The sequence below is a fragment of the Dermacentor variabilis genome, chromosome 5 (assembly GCF_050947875.1).
Source record: "Dermacentor variabilis isolate Ectoservices chromosome 5, ASM5094787v1, whole genome shotgun sequence".
NCBI lineage: Eukaryota > Metazoa > Arthropoda > Arachnida > Ixodida > Ixodidae > Dermacentor > Dermacentor variabilis.
Window position 1 is genome coordinate 19,120,529 of NC_134572.1, and position 9,465 is coordinate 19,129,993.

Consider the following 9,465-nt stretch of genomic DNA (forward strand, 5'->3'; position numbering starts at 1 on the left):
AAGCTTGAAGTTCACTGGAACCCACATGTTAAAGTGCAGCACAAACTTTCATATATTAACTATACTCTGAAAGTGCCAGATCGTAGGAAGGGGGTGAGAATATACTACTGCAATTTGATGAAGCCGTACGTGGAGCGGGGCGGAGTCATTAACTTTATCATCAAAGAGCCTGAGGACATTGGCACCGAATTTGACGAATGTAAGGCAACCTCCAACTTCGAATTCAACCTTGAAGAAGTTGTAGAACACTTGGTAAGCGAAGAAGCTCTTAAACCAGAGCAGGTAGACGAGCTAAAAGGCCTGCTAGGGTAATATATCGATAGATTCAGCAATTGGCCCGTTAGAACCGAACTAATGACGCATGAAATAGAGCTAACATAAACCAAATCCGTAAGATCAAAACCTTACATGTTGTCTCCACTAGAGAGATGAATTGTGGAGGCAAAGATATAGCGCATGCTAGAGCTGAGAGTTATTGAACCCGCTGACACTGGCTACACGTCACCGCTGATACTCGTGGATGCCCCTAATAAGGACTCTCGTCCGTGTATTGACTACAGGAAATTAAATGCCATCACTGGAGATCATATCATAAGAAGTCAACAAACATTGACTCCAAGGTAAAGATAGAGAAATTACTTGTACTTAATAAATTAATTGAAGAAATGATAAATTATTGGAAATGAAAATGGAAGAAAAAACAATTTGCCGCAGATGGGGAACGATCCCACGTCTTCGCATTACGCGTGCGATGCTCTACCAATTGAGCAACCGCGGCGCCATTTACCCGTCCACTTTTTTGGGTAGTTATGTTTCCTACTAGAACCCTGGCAGTGTTAGCCGGCGCCACCACTCACAAACCTTGGCAGCGGATGTGGAACAGCCTTTCTGCCGCAGGCTCTGCGGTAGCACAATTGGTAGAGCATTGCGCGCATAATACGAAGGCGTGAGATTGTTCCCCACCTGCGGCAAGTTGTTTTTTCATACACTTTCATTTCCAATAATTTATTATTTCTTTAATTCATTTATTAAGTACAAGTAATTTCCACTATGTTGTCCTTGGTGTCAATGTTTGTTGGCTTCTGATGGTATGTTTAATAAAAATCCGGTCCCTCGGTTAACCCCCTTTCTTCTCGTTTATTACTAGGGATCAGTTGTACCCGATACCCAACATCGAGGAACGAATCGAAAGAGTCAGCGCTGTTAAATACATTTCTACTCTAGTTTGCAGGCGGGGATACGAACAAGTTCCCCTTTGAGGAAGTGCTAGCCGCTATGCGGCATTTATCTCACCTGTAGGGACTTTTCGCCCTCTCATTCTGAGCTACGAGCTCAAGAACGCGCCGTTTAGCTTCTCTAACTTGATGGATATTGTACTAAAAGACTTGCAGTAGTTCGCATTGCCATATCTTGATGATGTCGCAATTTTTTCTGACAGCTGGAAACAGCTCGTATCGCACTTCAAGCCGCTGTTCACGCGGTTGAGGGAAGCAGGCTCAACCATGAAGCCGGAAAAATGTAGGTGTGGCTGGTCGCAGGTTGCTTATCTGGGCCATGTTGTCGGCCAGGGCACGAAATGGCCGACCGAGTTGAAAACAGCCACGATCGGAAAATTTTCACGGTCGCGGACGAAAACAGAGATTCCTTCATTCTTGTCATTGTTGGGTACTATCAACGTTACATTCTGAATTATTCTCAAATATCATGTCCTTGAATGGACGCACTCCAAAAAGGAACACCGAGTAACGTGCGGTGGGCTAAAGACATAGAGGATCCTTTACAAAGTTTGAAAACGTTTTTAGTTTCTCGTGCTGTGCTTCGCGCGCCTGACTATACAAACCAATTCCTAGTTCAGTGCGATGCAAGCGACAGGGGAATGGGGCTAGGGATCTAGGCAGGGCAGAGGGGATTGAAGCAGAGGTTTTCGGCACCTCAGGTGTGCTTCGATTAAGTCATGCTAGACTGTTTAGACGTAACGCTCTCTACTCCTCATTCATGCAGTGTAAATAAACCCAGTACTCCTCGGTCTCGATGAGAACATGGTCCTTCCTTCAACAATTTCCTTGGCGTGGATGAGTCGGACGACGTCAAGGACCAGCTGCCCCTTTTGACATGTCCGACCCAACTCTTACAACACCTTTCGCTATTATTCTTTTGTACGGTCATTAAGAGAGAATACTCTGTCATCAGACATCATTCATAATATTTCCCAGTGATGATTTTTTAAAGCTTGAGGGGAACCTTTTTGTGTAAGTATTGTTTCCTAAATTTTACTCCGCTGCTGTAACGCTTGCAAAAGTGAAGGGGGTGGCAAAAAAAAAAAAGGAATATAGTAGCCACAGCTTATTGTGAGCGCAGAAATGGAAAGCGAAGAAAAGGGCACCAAACATGTCAGTGGGAAAACTTAACAATCGTCAGTATGCCTTATGGAGCTAGTCCCCGGAGTTAAACAACCATGGTCACAAAGGAAAACCAGTGCTATGGCGGTACTTCAATGAAGCAGCCGTATCGTCTTCCAGCGAGCGTGGCGAAATAAAGATTAGAATAAATACATGGAAGAACAGTATGACGATTTATTTCGAGCACATGGCTGCGCACTGCACAAAACATATTGCGAGCCAACATAGAAGGACTCTCATATTCCCCATAATATCACGGAATATTTTGCCCGATACATTCGGGTAAATACACGCTATCAGTTGTCCCCGCTCATAACTGTCTAATAAGGCACTTGGGATTAATAGCGAAGCTTTTAATGCTACTATAAATGTTCGAAAACATTATATGTCTGTTTTCACGACGTCCTGAGAGCTCCAAATAGTTCACCCAGTTTCTATTTAGAGGGAGTAGAGGGCATATGATGGGTGATGTCCCGACAAGTTTCTCACGGTGTGGATTGATTAGAGGCTAAATAAATATAGCTAAAGTCTCGTTTTTATTTTCCCCTATTTATAGGTTTATATGAAGCGCTTACAGACTTTCCCGATTGTCCTAGGAAAACCGAAAGTGGCAGCAATATTATTACCTAAAAGGAACAGGAGCGATGCTATGAGTGACGTGTACTGAATGTTTAAAATGTTTAGGTTAATTGCGAACTTTAAAAAAATATTTAATGGACCCGCAGTGCACGGACGCGGGCGTGTTTGCATTTAGACCGCATCGACCTGCGACCGCTGCGGCCGGGATTCGATCCCGCGACCTCTTGCTTAGCAGCGCAACATCATAGCCACTAAGACACCGCGGCGGATACCGGAAGAAGTCTACACGCCACAATGTTGACTAACAATGTACGGCTAACAATCCAAGAGCGTCGGCTAATTACGGGCTTTGTGAAAAGTTAATTGAACAAGTACCCGAATGTGTCATACGATAGTTATCCGCAATTTTTTCCATAGACATATAGGAGAACTCTATGTGGCACTGAATTTACATTCACGGAAACTTGAAGTCGTGTGAGGGCTGGCAAATGGACAAAGTTTAACGTTTATGACTTAGTTACGAGCGTTGCAAGTAATTACGGACTTTTCATTTATTTTCTATATTCATGTGTGATACGAGGTGCGTCGTAATTTGTCCAGTCTCCTCAATAATCTGAACGAGATATCTGCTTTATATTTGGGGGAAATTTGGAGTAGGTGATGCGTAAGCAAAGTTCTAAGTGTATGTGTTTGTTAAGGCATCTGCAGCAAAATACGTATTAAAGCCTCTCTAGAGCATTAGGTATGTTTTACGAATGCTTAACAAGTTAGCAAGCTAGAGGAAAAAGGGAGAAAACATTGTGGCATTCCATGTGGGCAACGTGTTAAATGGGTGGCCCAAGGGGTGAGCCATATGCATGAAACAATTTAAAGTATGTGGTTTCATTACAGGCAGCTGGGGACCTTAATGCAACTTCTAGAAAGAAACAGCTTTGCTGGAAATAGGGCTGTTATTTTTCAAGGTCGCCCAAGTCTTTTTTTTTCTTCTACTGACGCATAAGGGCTTAAAGAATAAGAAGCTAGATACGACATTATTAAGAAAGGAAGCTAAATGTCTGGGGCTTGTAAATCGAAATTGAATGTGGTGCAGGCCGAAGCACTATAATTGAGATAACCGAGGAGGCTACAGAAACAGCAGCAGAGAGCAGCGGGAAGAAGAGTTAAACGGGTGGTAATTGTGGCCTTGAGGAGGACGGCGTAAAACCAAACCTCTCTCCGGTTTCTTTCGCGTTGCTTCACAGAGAGCCATAGTTTCGTCGCTCACCTTGCGAAGAAAGTTTGCTCTCTGGTGGTTGAGAAACAGAGAGCGAAAGCAACGAGCAGAGACGTAGGACAAAAAAAAAAAACTGAATACAGAAGGAGCATAGGATGAAAAACACTTGATTGAGTAGGCGTGCTATGTGGAAAGGAACTGAGTCTATACATATGCTTGGGCCGCAAACCGCGTTTCAGCCATGAGGGTGCTTTCTTCCTTTTTCTTGACCGCGATTTATGAACAAATAGACAAAGTTGCCTCGAATGTTCGTAAACATTCTGCGTCACCAGAGGTTACTGCACGTTTTGCTCTGTAAAAATGTGAGAAAGCTTCGGCTTCAATAAAGTAGGCTCACATCTGCGCTAAAGCGCAACGACACGTCGGACAAGCGTCATACTGGCTTAGTAAAGTAAAACTTGCACCGTAGAAGCCACATTGATACCACTATACACCAAGTGGAAGGAAAATGTCGGAACAGCACTGATTACTAGCGTAGTAGAAGCGTTGAAGGCATTTAAAGCTTCCCACATGATTCAGTCGCTGTGATCTCAGCCTGGCTGCCATTCACTGTGCCTAATAAAACAAAAGAAAAACAAAGCAGCGAACGACAGTGATTAAAGCGGCAGGTAAATTGTTTCGTTGTGACGACTTTAATGCGGAATGAAGATAAAAACTGGTAATCATACACCGCCCACTGCCGGCACTCGAATTCCGGTCACGCCTGCAGTGAGTTGGCCGACGTGAAAGCTTTTTTCTATAAAAGATTCAAGAGAGCCGCCTTGTACTGCTCACGGCCGCAAAAGTGCGACTGAACCAGTCCAATGCGGGATAATGAAAAGACACTTTTCATTAGCTCAAGTCTGGCGCAGTTTGAAATAGGTGCCTGTGTGCAGGGAACGTCAGGCACTCCGGCCATTTGAAAATAAGGTCACTTTCTCTCCTTTTGCTAACGCACTCACATTATCACCCAAGATTCACTCGGTTCCCTCTTTTTCCTAGTTTTTTTTTCTCTCTCTCCTTTGTTCTGGTACGTCAGCGACACTCCAGTGGTTTCCTTCTGTCTCAAAATCAAATTAGAGGAACCATTGCTCTCCTTTTGTGCCTTTTTTTTCTATTTTTTCGTCGTTTCCTTTTGTATCTCACTTTTCATTGAGCCGTCTGTCCTTTGTCTCTTCTGTACGCTGGAGGATGTTCTGCGTTGTTGTTCCTACTAGAACGTTGTTTTGTAACCTGCTGTGCTTCGTACTTCAAAACTTTTTAAGTACTCGATAAAGTACGTGTACTTTTTCAAAACGTAGAATTCACATTCTCGACTTCAACAGCTACAGAGACATCAAGCTTAGGTACAAGTACCTGACTGGAGAAGTTTGTATCGTGCCTTGTTGAAACAGATCGAACTTTTGGTCGAAGACAAAGATGTAGAAATATAAAAAAACAGGGTGTCAACTGTACTAGTAAACAGATTGCTTCGTACCTCTGGAGCTTATCGCACAAATAAGTATTTTTCTTGTATTCGTTAATACAGGGAATGCGTGAGGCACACTGCTGAGACAATAATTATAAATGAGCCTTTGAGAACGTGCCCGAAAAAGCAAATGCGTTTCCGAAGGATCAATTAATCGTAGAAGAAAGAGAAGACGGATATTATTAGCTGCCTCGGAGACCTAGAAAACTTCAGAGTTACAGCGTGACTCTAAATACACCTCCGAAATACCTTGTCCTACGCTGTTTTTTATTATAACATGATGAGAAATTCTTTTATAACAAATTGCACTGTCCCTTGGAAAGTCCTTCTACGCGTCAGAAAATGTCCTCTGTGTGACGTCGAATGAGAGTGCCGCAGATAACTTGGATGACTGCAAGAGAGGAAGTAGCTTTAAGAGAAAGGAGCTTACGGGTTCACTGAAGCAAACCAGAGTTCATGAAGATCAGAAGTGCGATTCACACAAACGTCAACATAAAGTTCGATGACGCAACCATTGACAGCACTGGTCAAATGAAGTATATTTTTTAACGATCGAGAGATGCAATAGAGGAAAGGAAATAAGATATTGATCATAGAGAGCATGAAAGTAGTGGAACGTTGTTTCAAGTACTCTTGTGACAAGCATATTCCAGAGTAGCTTATAAGTCGGGAATGCGTGGTTTGAAATGTTGAGCGCAGAAGACATGGACAAAAGTGGAACGAAAAGGGCAACACAAAAAAAGGCAATTTCACAATATCGGTACGAACATAATTCCTGTACACTACAAATGCAATCTCAATAAACAAATGTTTATTGTTTATAAAACGAACAAAAATGGGAAACGACTCTTGCGGTGTTGCGCACAAAGCTATATATAGACAAATGACCCCAGCGGGACGGGCACTAGCGCCACGCCTTTTGGTACAGCCTTGTGCGTAAATGAATTGGAGAAGTGTGCAACGCTGGGGGGGATAGTTGGTTAAGCATGATTTGAAAAAGATGAAACCCACGCAAGAACGACGACAGGCCGAAGAAGAAACACACACTTGCACAGGCGCTGTGGTGGGTGCTTTAGTCTTCTGTGTCGTCTTTATTGCGCTATTTTGACCGTTTTTTAATCGTGCATCAAACCGGCAGCTTGATCACGCAAACCAAATTGCTGAAGCTTTTGCTTAAACCTAGTGTAACCATTTTCGAAGGAGATGGGGGCTTAAATATTAAAATAGATTTACGTAGCTAGAACATTTGGAGCTGCCTCCACAGTTTGTTTGTGACAAAGCAGCGTAAGAACAAGCTCAGCACATTCCTTATTATACTTTCCAACGGCGCTACAGTGACCTATATCGGCGTTCTCAGCCCGATTAATTCTGTGCGTGATCCAAAATTGCAATGTAGCTCTGGTTGTGCAAGTTTGTGCCATCTCAAGTTAATACTACTGCTTACAGAAAAAGATTTTGTATGCGTTCTCACAATTCCATAGGTTCTCCATGTAGGTAATCTATTTGGCAAAGGAATAATTAAAAAAATGATCACTGTATGAGAAACTGTAAGAATGTTATCAGTAGTATTTGGCAGCATATTAACATAATTGAACGGTACAGGTGCTATTTCAGTAAACAGCTAATGTTGAGTGCCTACTTATGCATTTTCCGCTCCAATAAACAATACACATTACATTTCTAGTGTAGACAATACATTTATAGCGTTTTTTTTCGATAATGTGTTGAAATTAATTTTAAAGTGTTGTCAGTCTTAAAGGCGAAGCATCGATTGCGATAGCAAGTTAGTAGGCAACTATACAAAGTAAAGATGGTAATTTGGTCGGCTGTATAAATTTGTTAACATTCGCTTACTAACTAGAGATGGAAAATTTCATGAAATTTAGAGGGGCGCAAGAAAAGCAGGTTTCTTTCATGTTTTATTTTAGAAAAATATGAAAAATTGAAAAGAAGACGACTGCGCATACAGCTGATAAAAAGACGCATTTATTGCTCTAACACTGTGAAGAATATCACTGTTACATTTTTACAAAGCAAAAGTTCCAGCAGAGCTTCCCGGTTCAAAATCAAGGCACGAGTTCACGTCAAGGCATTGAGTTCACATCAAAGCGTCAAAACCGTAATTTGTGTGAATCTGTGTCCGATTCATTTCCTCTTGACGCGTCAGCTCTTCGCTGTGCAGCCGACGAATCCTTCCGCATACAAGTTTTTGCACACGATCCCCTGCGAGGGTTTTGCGTCGCTTGGTGTGCACATTTCCAAACTCAGAGCAGTTTCTTTCACATTCCGCAAAAGAAGGAGAAATCTGCAGTGCGTGACAGGCGAGGGTGCTCAAGGGTTGGTTGAATCAAAGTCTATTTAGGCTCCGGCGGCCGCGGCACATATACGCAGCAGCCGCCGGAGTAAAACGCGCCCCTTGCCTTCCCTCTCCCCGGTGTCTTGCGCGCGACTTAAAAGAGCGCGCTTGTTCTCCTCTTTCCTACCTTGAGTGCGCGAGAATGAACTGCCAATGTCGGCTCACCGTAGCACACTTTCACTCGCACATGCAGCATACGGCGCGCGGCGACGTTGTTATCGCCCTTGGACTTCATACGGAACATTACGGCGCAGCAGAAATGCGCCTGGAGTATCCCTATAATTTCTATCACAACAAAACGAATCTTTAAGGCTATAATTGTGCTGGCTATATGCGCCGAATGTGATAGCGGAGTGGGAAGCACATCAAGGACGTCATATTTGGGAGATCCCGAACAGTGGATGCTACAGGCAGGAGACATCTCTGGTTCGACCATTGTTCATCACTTCAAGTATCCATCTTCTAGTGAAACTCTGCCTTGTCTTTAAATTCACGAATTCCATACATATGAAAACGCAGAGTCGAAATAACGCAGACGAACTTTGTTATATTATACGCTGAAATGTCAATGCACCAAGAACTAAGAAGATAACAGCCAGTATCGGGGCCTTACCGAAATCTGAATTACGTGCATGTTGGCGGCGCTGAGGAACAATGGAAAAGTTAGAAAGGATGACCTTATAGCTTAGATAGGCACACACACACAAAAAGAAAACAAGCGCTGCTGCCCTCTCTCCGAGGCTTTCGTCTCAGTAGGCCTAGATAGAGAGAAATTTTATAAAGAAAGAAAAACTGCATCCCCTTTATTTACGTCGCTACTTTACTGTACGTACTATAGGATGGCGACCGTATGCCAAGCAAGCCGTTCTAATAACTCTCCCTTCTAAAATGCAGGCTTGGTACTACCGTACATCGTCCAGCCGACGGCCAAAAATCGCTGCGCACAGCGGTAGCTTGAGACATAAGACAGTCTCGCCACTTTCTCCGACCGAAGCTGCTTCGGCGCAGAAAAAAAGAAACAACTAAACTGTAGATTGCATGGCACCACATTTCTTCCTTTATAGCCGAAGCTTTCCTCGTGATTCGCTCGCCGCTTCTGAGCGCGTGCCAGCAGGGAGCAGTGCGAGAGCGGGCCTCTATATAGAAATATGGGGAGTGCCTCTTTGGTACCCGAGGCTTCTCCGGGCGGCGGCCGACGCAGCATCTTTGGCGCTTGTTCTGTGCAGCTATAGTAAGCATTCATCGCGTGAGGTGCGTGCTCACACACCAGGTTAAAAAATTAAGTGTTATCATTTTTTTTATTGCCTCCTACTTCAAGGGCACTCATCCTTCTGCTCACCATAAGCCTACCCAACCACACTTGGACACTTATACTTACTTGCATGTAGGACAAGAAACTCATAGCTTCACT

General features: G+C 43.5%; 1 non-coding gene across 1 annotated transcript; it reads right to left on the reverse strand.

Moving 5' to 3' along the window:
* Positions 1-706: 706 nt before the first annotated feature.
* TRNAT-CGU (transfer RNA threonine (anticodon CGU)) lies at positions 707-778 on the reverse strand. The gene has a single exon. It is a non-coding gene; the product is annotated as a tRNA-Thr (tRNA).
* Between the last annotated feature and the right edge of the window lie 8,687 nt (positions 779-9,465).